General features: G+C 45.6%; 1 protein-coding gene across 2 annotated transcripts in view; it reads right to left on the bottom strand.

The window, feature by feature from the left end:
• Positions 1 to 6,385, bottom strand: part of CDC42SE2 (CDC42 small effector 2) — a 61,388-nt gene extending 55,003 nt beyond the window's left edge. For both annotated transcript variants that reach the window (XM_015849396.3, XM_015849397.3), the window contains exons 1-2: positions 5,960 to 6,385; positions 5,456 to 5,512 (exon numbers count right to left, since the gene is read on the bottom strand). The gene's annotated coding sequence lies outside the window, so the exon portion shown is untranslated. The remainder of the gene's footprint in view (positions 1 to 5,455; positions 5,513 to 5,959) is intronic.
• Between the last annotated feature and the right edge of the window lie 6,533 nt (positions 6,386 to 12,918).

The following is a 12,918-nucleotide window of genomic DNA, read 5'->3' as shown; positions in this document are numbered from 1 at the left end:
GGAGTCGGAGGGTGACAGTGGATAAAATCTGGCACTGGGGAGCTGAGCGAACAGGACGTCCGGGCAAACAACGTGTAGAGTGTGAGAAGGGCTTGACGCGGCTGGTCGCGCAGGGCGGGATGGCGAGCAAGCAAGCCAGCAAGCGAGTACCCTGTGGGTTACGGAGATGGGTTCATTAGGTGATTATCACCTGCATAGTTCAGGGTCATCACACTCTGAAGTTCAGGATTATTACTGCAAGGACGGAGATAATCTTGGCATCCACCCGAAGTAGAGCTAGGGCGTCCACCTCTGTAAGGAAGGATGTTGCAACCCTGACTAAATTCGGTGGCAACTTTACACCTCCGGCTGTGTAGAGCACATGAGCCTCTCACTGTCTCTGCAGGGCAGCAGTCAAACAGCTGTGTGAGGTATGAGCAGGCAGGTGACCTACTCAGCCTCGAGGCCAAGCTACAGGATGCACAAGTGTCATTAGGAAGAAAAAGAGGGAGCAGGGAAACCACAGTTCATGCACGAACAGGTTATTTCAAAGGAAAAAGCACAAACTCAAGGCAACCAGTATCACATCAGGTTGAGGAAAAAAGCTGCAAGGCTGAGGGCAAGAACAGAGCAGATGGAGGCAAGCTGAAACAAAACCAAAACCCTCCTTGTCTGCTCCGCCCCTCCAGGTGCCTGTACAAAAGGTATGAGGCCCTGGATGTGGAAGGCTGGTCTGTGGGTGGTGACAGCCCACTCAGTCTAGACATTCTAACAAAATCCAACCATTAAAAGCCTTCCCTCAACACTAAGACTACTTCACTGAAGAAGTGACAAGTATCAGTTGTAGGAGATTCCTCCCAACATAAAACTGAACATCCAATATTCTGAGCATGCTCTTCTTAGAGCAGTCTGCTGTCCTGGAGCTTGGGCAAGGGACATCCCCAGGAAACTACCCAGCATGGCTCAGCTGGTGGACCACAACCCCTTATTGTTTTTCCATACAGAAGGAGATGAAGCAGCTACATGTGGATCAAGGACTACCAAAAGGGACCTCAAGGCCTTGGAACAGGAAAGGAATTGAATGCACAGATCATCTTTTCTTCTCTGCCTCCCGCACTGCCTAAGGACGCAGAAACAAATCAAAAGATCTTATTTTTAAATACCTAGCTTTGTGGCTGGTGCCATACCAGCACTTTGGGTTTTTTTTGACAGCCAATTAACCTACATAGCACTAGGTTTATGGGCATCAGATGAGGTTTGTCTTTCTCAAAGGGAAAGAAGGGTCCATGGGGAAAAGCTATCCAGGCTCACTGGAAGGGATTTAAACAAGGTGTTTAGTGGGGGGATAGTGAGCCTTCCCATGATAACGTGTGGGGAGACATAACTATATTAGAGGGCCAGGGTGATGGCAGAAGCCTTGAAGGATCCACTGTCTTGACAGGTGCTAGCAACACTGCAGCACATACAGAACTCTACGATGATGAGGCAGTGACTGCTGGGGCAAACAGGAGAATGCAATGGGGAAAACCAAGGGAAATACCTAAAAGGAATTGAGAAGTTACCTCTTAAGAAAGTAACAAGACCAGCTGCCCAGCTAAAGTGCCTCTGCACTGACATCTGCAGCTTGGGAAACAAACAGAAGAAGTTGGAAGCTGCTATGCTACTGGAAGACCATAATATAGTTGTCATTACTGAAACCTGGTGGGATGGTTGCCATGACTGGAATGTGGCAATTAATGACTACAGGCTGTGCAAAAGAGAGAGACGAGGAAGGAGGGAATTGGGTGTTGCTATCTACATCAGGAAAGGAAGAGAATGTGAAGATCTTTCACTAAACAACAGTCATGAGCAAGTTGGAAGCCTATGGATCATAGTTACAGAGGCAGCAAAGAGAGCCTTGTGATGGGTGTCTACTACAGGTCACCAGATCAGTTAGAGCCTGTTCATGAGGCCCTTACCTCCAGTTATAGGAGGCATCACAATCACAAGTGGTTGTCCTACATGGAGACTTCAACCACTCAGACACTTGCTGAAGAAGTAACACAGTAAGCTGTAGGCAATCCAGGAGGCTCCTGCAAAGCACTGACTTCCAGAGTCAAGGAACAGAATTGTCTCACTTGTGAGGGAGAAGGGGAAGGAGGGGGAAGGAACGCAATACTGGACCTGTTGCTCATCTTTAAATAAACTGATTGGTGACATCAGGATTGGAGGCTGTCTGGGCTATAGGAACCATGCTATTCTTGGAAATATCCAAATAATTTATCAGGACGGTGTCTCTGATAAAAGCAGATTTTATTAGTGATTGCAGTGGCGGGCATCCTGCAAGCTGGAGCACATGCAGAAAGCCTCATTACATCTTTTATGCCCTATTACTAGATGCTTATCTTTTCCTCCTCCCCTGGCTCCTTACTGGCTTAGTACTTCAGGTTTACAGATCTTCACAAATATGCTCAACTGAACATATGGATACCTGCTAAACATATATCATTGCTAACTAAACATGAATACTGCTAATTGTTTAACCTCTCCTCCTTAAGTTTTCTATCACTCAGGTCTCGTCTGTCCCGCACAAAAAAATAGTAGTCTTTCAACATAACAAGTCTATTGATATCCTTGTCACAGTGTTTAGGAGTGGAATGTCTAACTGTCTTTTACTCAAGACTCAGAGGTATTCCAGATGGCTGGACAGACAAGAGCTGCAGTCTTTGTACCTGTATATTACTCCATCTACCTAATCTCTGTGACTATAAATTACTTCACCTATCTGCTGAGCATGTAAAGACTATCAAAGACCCCAGATGAAGTAAAAAGACTAGGAAAAGACTATTAGTAATATATTACCTTGTTAGTCCTAATGCAAAAACAACATCCCACTCCTACACTATGGTTGAATTCACACTCCAGAGGAATATTTAGTTATTAGGAAAAATTTGTTCTCAGAAGGAGTGCTCAGGCATTGGAGTAGTCTGCTCAAGGGAGTTGGTGGAGTCACCATCTCTGGAGGTGTTCAAGAAATACATGGATCTGGAAGCAACTGATACAGTTTACTGGGCACAGTGAGGATGGGCTGGTGGCTGGACCAGACGATCTTAGCAACCATGATGATTCTATGGTTTTACAATTCCATATCATATGGCATTATGTGAAAAAAAAAAACAGAAAAATGAGAGCAGCTATAGATAGAACCCTACCTCCTAAAAACATGTGTAGAACTAATATACCTGATGTGAAATTTCTACTCACTTCTACACTTAAGTTCCCAAGTGTAGTCAAGAGCTGAAACTAAGAGACTGAAAACTAATTTGAACAGCCAGGGGATCACTCAAAGGTGGGTACAGTCAGTTGTATTTGGATTATAACCAAGTGCTCAGTGACACTGACCAGAACCCAGTGATATCTGCACTCAAAGTAGAGCTAAAGTGAGTCTTTACTGCATGTGTAAAGCAAACTGGCAAGAGATTTTCTTAGCCATGTAGTGCACCAGGCTTATGTACAATCAGCCATTTCACAAAAATCAAATTTCCACCCCTCAAAAAAAAAAGGGGGGGAGGGGGACTTGCAAGAAAGGACTTGCAAGAAAGGTACTTTCAGGAAGTAGTTTGTTATATCATTGAGTAATTTCAGCTCCAAGAAACTGCCACCTCAATTATACACTCCATAATGAAATATTCTCCTTGTAATTCATCTGTCAACAGTGTAAAAAGGTCATTTTTATTTACATAATAGTTTACTGCACTGCTAGCAGTAACTGAAAGTAACTTCGTCTTACTGCAAGAAAGAGACACCCTTCCAAACATGCACACTATCTTTGACGGTCAAATGGTCTGGCACCAACATCTAAAGGGTTTGGGCAAGCTCCAAAAGGCTTGTTCAGATTACCAGGTGCTAGACTACCCAGGAACTGCTGATTAACAAACTGCTTCACCACCATGAGCCACTACTCCTAGAAAAGCAGAAGTGTTGATTATACACCAGGGAAAAACGTTAAGTGTGAGCATTTAATATTTCTTGCTTACTGCAACGTTTCCATAGGACAGAATTCAATTTCTTGATACTCATTTAGGAGTAGTATTCTAATCACTGAATGCTCTGATGGCTAGGAAGAAAAGTAACAGTAAAAAGAAAAAACATTCAAAAAGTCACTTAAAACATAAACTGCATTTTTTTTTCTCAATTCCTAAAGCAGCCCAACTTTTTTTTTTTTTTTTTTTTTTTGACAGCAGAAAACATGACAGTGTGTTTGAAACATTTTCATTTCTCGTTTTTCAATCATGAGAAGCCACCGCCTCCAGAGGCTTTCCCTTAGATGGCCACGCTGTGAGCCACCACAGAACTCCTGACATGTTTACAGGGTCAGAACTACCAGGATTCATCAAAGTAATCTGTGAGGTTGTGTGGGTAAATTGTCTGTATATGATTAGCTTTACAGCTTTAAATAAAAGATAGTATGTGATACAGCAGCAGCATTCCTCGACAACAAGTTGCACCTGCCAACAGTTTCAGTTTTCTTCATCTTGTGTATAAAATGGATTAGGATATTTCATAGACCGTACAATACAATTTCTCACCTAAACATCTTTGGTTTAGATACTCAGAACCTCCACAAGGAAGTGTCTTGAACACAGAATAATTGATCTATGAAAATGAGAGCCTCCTTTCCTCAAAGCAGAAACCGTGTTGAAAGCATTTCCTATATTAGCAAAATATTTTTAGGTATTCAGACAATGACATCTGAATTCTAGGGTGAAATTAAATTTAAAAGAGCAACAATGTATGTTGGTTAAAAAAAAGAAAAAAATCTATGTACATATTAGAATCTATATACAATATATGACTTCATTGCTTATTTGAGCTTCAACTTAGTTAATTAACGTTTGCAATAATTTGCTTGAAAATACTTTACGATTTCATTGAAACAGCCCCTTTTAACCTTAAGAAAAATAATAAAATCACTAAGTTATTTTGTCTTTCAAAATTGTGACTATATCACAAACGTGAAAGATATCTTTCAGATACTTCCCTGCACCAGTACTGAGCTATCATTCATGAGATTACCTAAACAAATGGCATTGACTAAACACTCCTTATAATGTGCTTATTCCTCATGCATAACCCCAATTGATTCATTTAAATATAAGTAAACCCGTCAGTGTTACTGCTACAAGGGCTCCCTGCATGTTTAACTGAGATCCAATGGCAGCCACTTGTCCTTTAGGATCAAACAAGACTCAGCATGAAACAAAACACAGAAAAACAGAACCTCAGGCTTTACAAAACACTACATCCGGGCTTTACAAACCACTTCAGTTTTGCATCCTGTTATCACAGTACTGTAAAGATGTACTGCAGTGGCTGCGAGAACTCTGCTTGAGGATTTCATTTAATTTGCATCTTAAGTTTTTTTGTAGCAGAAAAAGTGAGAGAGAAAATCATCCATCCATCCATCCACCCTTAAGAAGAGAATGAGTGAACTTACAGTTTAAATCATATCAGCTTCAAAGCGAAAAGTCCCAGGACCTTACGTTCTCTCAGCCTGTAACAGCAAGATTGTGGCAGAAGCACACGGTTAAAATGCGGTCAGGAGCAGTCCAACCCCCCCCATCTCCGCTGCCACACGGCCGCACCTCCGGGGACGCGCTATCGGGCTGCATCTGCGGCAAGCAGGCGGCCCTCAGGGCGCCCCACCCGCAGCACCACCCTGGGCTCACTCCACGCCCGCTGCCCCCGGCGGGCTGGGCCCAAGGCCCGCGCCCCGAGCACCCGCCGCGGCACCTGCCCGATACACAGCGCGACATAAAGCGGCGCGCTTCGCCCTGCCCGCAGCCCAGCATCGCCCCCGGGCCTGCTGCAGCGACACGGAGCGGTCCCTTCAAGACGCCAGGTGTCGGTACCCGCTCTCGGTCCGGCCCTGCCCTGCCAGGCGCTTCCCATGGCACCGGGGGCTCGAGCTCGGCGGACCCCCCCGATGTCACTCACTCACCGCGGCCCACGGCGGCGCCCGCTCCTTTGTCTTCCCGCTGCGCCTCGGAACCTCCGTAACCCCTCGCCGGGCGCCCAGCGCTGCGGGGAGACTGCAAGGAGGATGCGGATGCGATCGGCGGGGCGGCCGGCGCGGCCGGGCAGTCACATGCAGCGAGCACAGGCCCCCTCTCGCGCTCCCGGCCGAGCGCCCTCCCTGCGCGGTGCGGAGCGGCGTTGTGAGCCCGGCCGGGAGGCTCCGGGGCGGGGTGGATGGAGGTGAAGATGGCGACCTCGGCAGCGCTGCTGTGGCGAGGGGAGCGGATCCCCGAGCGGCCAGCTCCGCGCCGGTCTCGGCTCGGCGCTGGGAGGGAGGGGACAAAAGAGGCCGGGCGGTAGCAACGGCAGCTGCCGCCGCCCGCTCCCTCTCCGCTACCGCCGCCAGAGCGCTTTCAAACCGCCGCGAGCGCCGGCAGGGACCGTGCCCAGCCCCGCAGCGACCCCTGCCGGTCCGTGCCTCTGCTCCGAGCCTGGCGGGGCCTTGACTCAGCGGCGGCGGGCAGGGCGGGGCCGGGCCGGGCTCGGTCCTCTGTACGGTACAAGGGCAGCCGGCAGCCCGCTGTGGTCAGCGGGAAAGGTCCTGCCACAACCTGCAGTCTGCAGGCCCAGCTCCGGACCCCTCCCAGCGTGCCGCAGCGTTAGCATCACCTGCTGTGCAGATGTGAGGGGTTAGCGGCTTGCTTAGTCATCAGCGGCAGCGCGCTGTCCTTGCAGGGCCGTGGGAAAGCAGTTAGCGAGATATGATGCAGATCGGAGCTTCGGGAGAGGGGAGTGTAGGAGGTAGGAGTGTAGAGTGCTGCGGAAGGCTCTGGACTGGACCCCAGGCTGTTCACCCCTCATTTTGCTGACCCTCCCCATCTTAGCAACAGCAGAGTGGTGGTGAAGCAGTAACTGGTTTGCTGATCCCAAAAGGTGCTTGCAAAGCACTGCTGCAGCCATTGTTAGCATTGGTTTTAAACAGAGAAAGTACGACCATAACCATTTTCAAGATGAGAAATCGCTGCATAAAGAAACAGTATAATTCGCCTTAGGTAATATGGATAGTGCATGGTAAAACCAGAAACCAAATCACAGAATCATAGAACTGTAGAACTGAGTTGGAAGGGAGACCCAAAGGTCACCTAGTCCAACCTCCCTGCAATGAACAGGGACACCCACAGCTATGCCGGGTTGCTCAAAGCCTTGTCCAGCCTGGCCTTGGATGTCTCCAGGGACAGAGCATCTACCACCTCTCTGGGCAACCTGTTCCAGTGTTTCACCACTCTCACTTTAAAAACCTTTTTCATTATACCCAGTCTAAATCTCCCCTTTTTTAATTTGAAACCTTTTCCCCTTGTCCTGTCACAACAGACCCTGCTAAAGAATCTGTTCCCTTCTTTTCTACAGCTCCCCTTTAGATACTGAAAGGCTGCTCTCTAGTCACCTAGCAGAGGGACAAGATCAACTTCCTTGGCCTGCTGGCCACACTTCTTTTGATGCAGCCCGGGGTACACTTGGCTTGAGCATATCCAGCTTTCACATTCTAGTACCCTCAAGTCCTTTTCAGCAAGGCTATGCACAATCTTTCTTTCTCAGTCTGTATTGACAGCAGGGTTTGCTGCAACTCATTAGAAGACATTTCACCTGGATTTGTTGAACCTCGTGAAGTTCTCTGGGCCCACTGCTCCAGCCTGGTTTGGTCTCCTCTGGATGATGTCCCACCCCTCCTCATGTCAGCTGCACCACACAGCTTGATGTCATCCAGACTTGCTGTGGTTGCTCTTGGCCCCACTCTCATTGTCACCAGTGAAGATATTAAATAACGTCACTCCCTGTACTGATCCCTGAAGGATATCGCTTGTCACTGATCTCCATCCAGATACTGAGCCATTAGGACAATTCTGTGGGTACAGTCTTGCCAGCAGTTCCCAGTTTCTCAAAGAGTTCACCCCAAAAAATTCATATCTTTCCAATTTACAGAAAGGGATGTTATGGAAAAACATGTCAAAGGCATTACTGGAGTCCAGACAGATTACATCAGTGGTTCACTTCTTGTCTATTGATGCAGTTAATACCATCATAGAAGGCTGCTAGGTAGGTTAGGCAAACAATCCAGAATTTGGATGCAGACCCAGTCATTCTAGCCTCAAGTTCCTTTTCTTTTATTAGCTCAGTTTCTCAGTTCTTGACTCCTGAAAAATTACAGGTAGCATCAAAGAAATACTAAAGAAAAGATGCTGACATGTCTAAATAGAAATGTTGTGACTAGGCATATTTGTACAAAAAACCTTCTGCAGAACCTTGCCATGTTTTGGTAGTGTATATCCAGCAGGGGTAATGAATGCTGTGCAGTGTGTTGCTTCCACACAGTGCACTTGAGAAATAATTTAAGTGAGAACGTCCAGATCTTACTGGACAGACTTTGTGCTGAAGTGCATGAATCAGAAGGGACACTTCAGGATATTGGGCAAAACCTGCTTATACAAGAATTCTCCCTGTGGAGAACCACCCACACTGGGAGCACCACTGATGTATACATTCGTCATTCTCTGTGTTGGGCAGCTTCTGATAATGTTCATAGTCTTGGGATTCTTCCTTGCCATGAGCCCAGAGTGTCTTGCTGGTTCTGGTAGCACAAAGCAGTGAGCACCCAGTGTCTCCAAGCTGTGTCTGGCAGCACCATGGGAGGTCCATCTACACTGTGCCAAGAAGTTGTCAGGGGACAGTCATGTTGTACATGGGAACAAGCTGTGTACAGAGCCAGCCATGCCTGCAACAACCCTTCTATAGGTTGAAATGAGTTGGATAAATATGCTCTGATCAACAGTCTGATCACTCTGAGCTTCCCAAAGCACAGCCGTACAAACAATCTTCACTTTCCAAATACTTGTCTTGTGTCCTTCTGAGTAAAGAGTAACTGTTCTCTGCATTTCTTTCTTTTAAAAACCACTTCTTCCATATCTAAATTAGGAAGGAAGTTTATCTTTCAGAATCTTGTTTTCCCTCTCCTGCTTCCTCAGGGCCTCATGCTAAGGCATGAAATTTGTCAGGGCAGAAATAACTCAATATTTGAATGAACCTTTGATGATAAATGACATTCTTCCCACCCTGTGTGCCAGAGTGCTTGGCAGTTAGCATTCCAAACACAATAAAGAGAAATCTATCATTGCTTGCTTTGATCGTGTTTGTGAAAGAATGATTGCTTCTTAAAAGGAAAAAAAGAAAAAGAAAAAAGCTCGATAGTCCTAAATCTAGCAATGTGTTGTTCTCTGTTTTAAATGAACAATGAATTGAACATGTTAGGTGCGACCAAGTTACAGTGTGTGGGTGTAACACCCACAAACACACTGGTGTTCCTCTATTTCCGGCGTTGCCATGGGTGTCCTGGGAAGGTAACTCACCAATGCCGAGTACAGGGGCAGGATGACTTCCCTAGTCCTGCTCACCACACCATTCCTGATACACGCCAGGATGCCACTGGCCTTCTTGGCCAGCTGGGCACACTGCTGGCTCATATTCAGCTGACTGCCCATCAGTACACCAAGGTCCCTTTCCATCAGGCAGTTTTTTGGGATAAGACCATAGAAGATGTTCTGAACTGCAAACCAAGTGAACTTATCTCAGTACTGTTAATGTAACTGTCCCCACAGCAGAGAAATGTTCAGTTTTGCTGAGGAATAGTGTCAAGGTGGCAGCTCATCTCCTGGTAACAATATAAATAAATACCCACTTCTTTCTTTCCCTCCCTCCCCCCTTCTTCCCTTTCCTTCCTTTCCTGCCTTCCTTTTTCTGCTGAAGGAGCTGGCAGAGGAGATTGCTGAACCACTTTCTATCATCTTTGAGAGGTTTTGGAGAACAGGAGAGGTGCCTAAAAACTGGAGGATAGCCAGTGTCACCCCTTTGAAAAGGGCCAGAAGGACAATCTGGGGAACTACAGGCCAGTCAGCCTCACCTCTGTCCCTGGAAAGGTGATGGAGCAGCTTGTGCTGGATGCCATCTCCAAGCAATTGGAAGAAGGTCATCAGGAATAGTCATCATTGACTCACAAAGGGAAAACTGTGCTCTAGCAACCTGGTAGCCTTCTATGATGTTATTGCCAGCTGGGTAGATGGGGGGAGAGCAATGGATGTGGTCTACCTTGACTTCAGCAAAGCTTTCGATACTGTCTCCTATGGCATCCTGATAATGAAGCTGAAAAAGCATGGCACAGATGAGTGGACAGCAAGGTGGGTTGAGAAATGGCTGACTGGCCAAGCTCAGAGGGTGGTATTCAGCAGTGCAGAGTCTGGTTGGAGACCTGTGACTAATGGTGTTCCCATAGGTTCTGTGCTGGGTCTAGTCTTATTCAGCATCTTCAGCAATGACTTTGATGAGGGAGCAGTGTCCACCCTCAGCAATTATGCTGATAATACAAGGCTGGGAGGAGTGGCTGATATGCCAGAGGCTGTGCTGCTATTCAGCAAGACACGGACAGACTGGAGAGCTGGGCAGTAAGAAAGCAGATGAGTCAGGCCTCATGTGGAGTACTGTATCCAGTTCTTTGCTCCCTGGTTCAAAAAAAGGCAGGGATCTCCTGGAGAGAGTCCAGTGGAGGGCCAGAAAGATGATAAAGGGCCTGGAGCATCTCCTCTGTTAGGAAAGGTTGGCTGACCTGGGTCTATTCAGCCTAGAAAAAAGAAGACTGAGAGGTGATCTTATTAATGTCCCTAAGTATCTTAAGTGTGAGACACAAAGGGACATGGACAACCAGTTTTCAGTGGTTTGTGAGGACAGGACAAGGGTAAATAGCCATAAACATGAGCATAGGAAGTTCCTCACCAACATGTGAAGGAACTTCTTCATAGTGAGGATGATGGAGCACTGGAACAGGGTGCCCAGAGAGGTTGTGGAGGCTCCTCTGGAGATATTCAAGATGCACCTGGATGGCTACCTGTGCAGCCTGCCTTCAGTAAGACCTGGTTCTTACTTTGTGTTTGCATGTTTATAGCTTTGTAACACAGTATTTTGAGTGTCTGGGTCTTTTTCATCTTTTTTTTTTTTTTTTTCCCTCCCATTCAATATCAGGGAGGTTCATGCTCAGTTACACTTAAAAATTGCTGCTGGTTTTGTTATTCATTGCAGCTAGACATTTGAAAACAGAATCCTACTTGGCAGGTGGATGGGTGGTACTAAAAGCCTGCTTGCAGTGGTGGTTGGCTGAGCAGTTAGCCATTCCATTAAGACATACCTTTCCTCTTTTATGTAATGGGCAGCAAGTTATATCAACTCACATACATATTGCTGGTCTTTTTGATCTCTTTCCAACTTGCTGCATTAATTTGGAAAAACTCCAGTCTCAAGCCACCAGAGACTGACATTTGTTTTGAATAGGATATTCATGTTGACAAAAAAGGAAAAGCAACTGCCCTCAGCACGTGAACAGTAGTAACATCATGCCCTAAAGCATTATGATCTTTCTGCTTGCTACTGGGATCTCAAACAGTGCTGTCATTAAGTACAGGCATTTATTTTGTGTCCATAGCACTGGCCAAAAGAGTAGGGGTTTCATCACAGAACTGGATGATGTAGGGGAAAAACATTCTGAGCTTTCCTTAAAATAAGAATACTACTAATACAGCTGTGAGAATTTTAGGAAGCTCACAGATGAAGGCAGAGGCAGGATATATGTGATGAGCTATCGAAAAACTAAACTCAAACACCACCCACATGGTAGAAAAATGTGTGTGTGAGGTTATGCAGCTTTTTACCACTGTGCCATCAGTCTCACTGATTCCCACTTGGGTGAAGCATAGCTGTGGCTTTGCCTGCCCAACTGCACTGCAACAGTTTGCTATGGCAGGGCATGGATTCTATGTGGAGCAGGCCTGACCATGTCTTTTTTCCTGAGCTGAAGAGGACCACTGATGGAGCAAATGACACTGAGGGCAGAGTCCAAGTGAATGATGAGTGAACATCTCTGTAGAAGTGGAAAGTTCTTCATAGGTGCTGAGGGAATGAAAACAAAATGTTTATGGACATAGTGAATGACTGAAGTTATAGCTACATGCAATCAGAAATTCTGTATGTGTAATTAAATCAAGACATCAGTCTACATGGATGTTGCCCATAATATTTGGCAGGAAAATATCTTGTTTACATGAAAATGGATGACAACATGCAGTCTGAATTCTGTTCTCATTTGTGAAATGGAAAGTGAAATCTTGGTCTTTTGTAGTGACAGATCTACAAAAGGACAAAAGCATACTTGTATGTTGAAATGTGACTAAGATATACTAACAATAAAATATTAGTATCAAATTCCAGGTTTGCTAGGGTTAACAAATTCTAGTTTCTTAGGGTTTCTCTCTCTACAATCTGGTTCTGGCTGGTGAGATATTCACTAACCCTCTCCTGTATGGTTTCTCTGCAGTCTAGTAAAGGACAATGAAAACTTACAAGAACTTACAAATCTGAGACTTTGTCTTTTCATGATGAACACAGGTTTACAAAGCACTCAGCTTAAAGCAAGGTAAAAAAACCTTATTTGAATAGGAAATGAAAAAAAAAAAAGAGAGAGAGAGAGAGAGAGAGAAACTCGATCTGAAAAGAAAGATTGTAGAATAATGAAACTGCCTTAAATGAATCTCAGATTTTCACATTTATATGCATGGGAGAATTAGCTGTGAAAATGGGGCTATCCAATCAGCCAGTTCGCGTAATAGAAATCTCAGCTTCTGCAGGCAGTTAGGATAGAATTTTTCTAGTTTAATGCCCTAAGCAATATGTGGCAGCAAAAAGCTCTGCAAGATGATTGCACTGTAAATTCAAATATTCTCTGAAAGTATATTTCCTCTGGGTCTTGAGTGACTGCCTTTTCTCCTCTGTGGCACTGAACTGACAAAGGAGTATTTAGTCAACCATTCTCTTTCCCCTCCTGAGTCTATATTTGACCTTAATTTATTT

The sequence above is a fragment of the Coturnix japonica genome, chromosome Z (genome assembly GCF_054131305.1).
Source record: "Coturnix japonica strain WE chromosome Z, WE-NBRP24, whole genome shotgun sequence".
NCBI lineage: Eukaryota > Metazoa > Chordata > Aves > Galliformes > Phasianidae > Coturnix > Coturnix japonica.
Note: the sequence above shows the minus strand (reverse complement) of the source record. Positions and strands in the feature narration are given on the sequence as shown.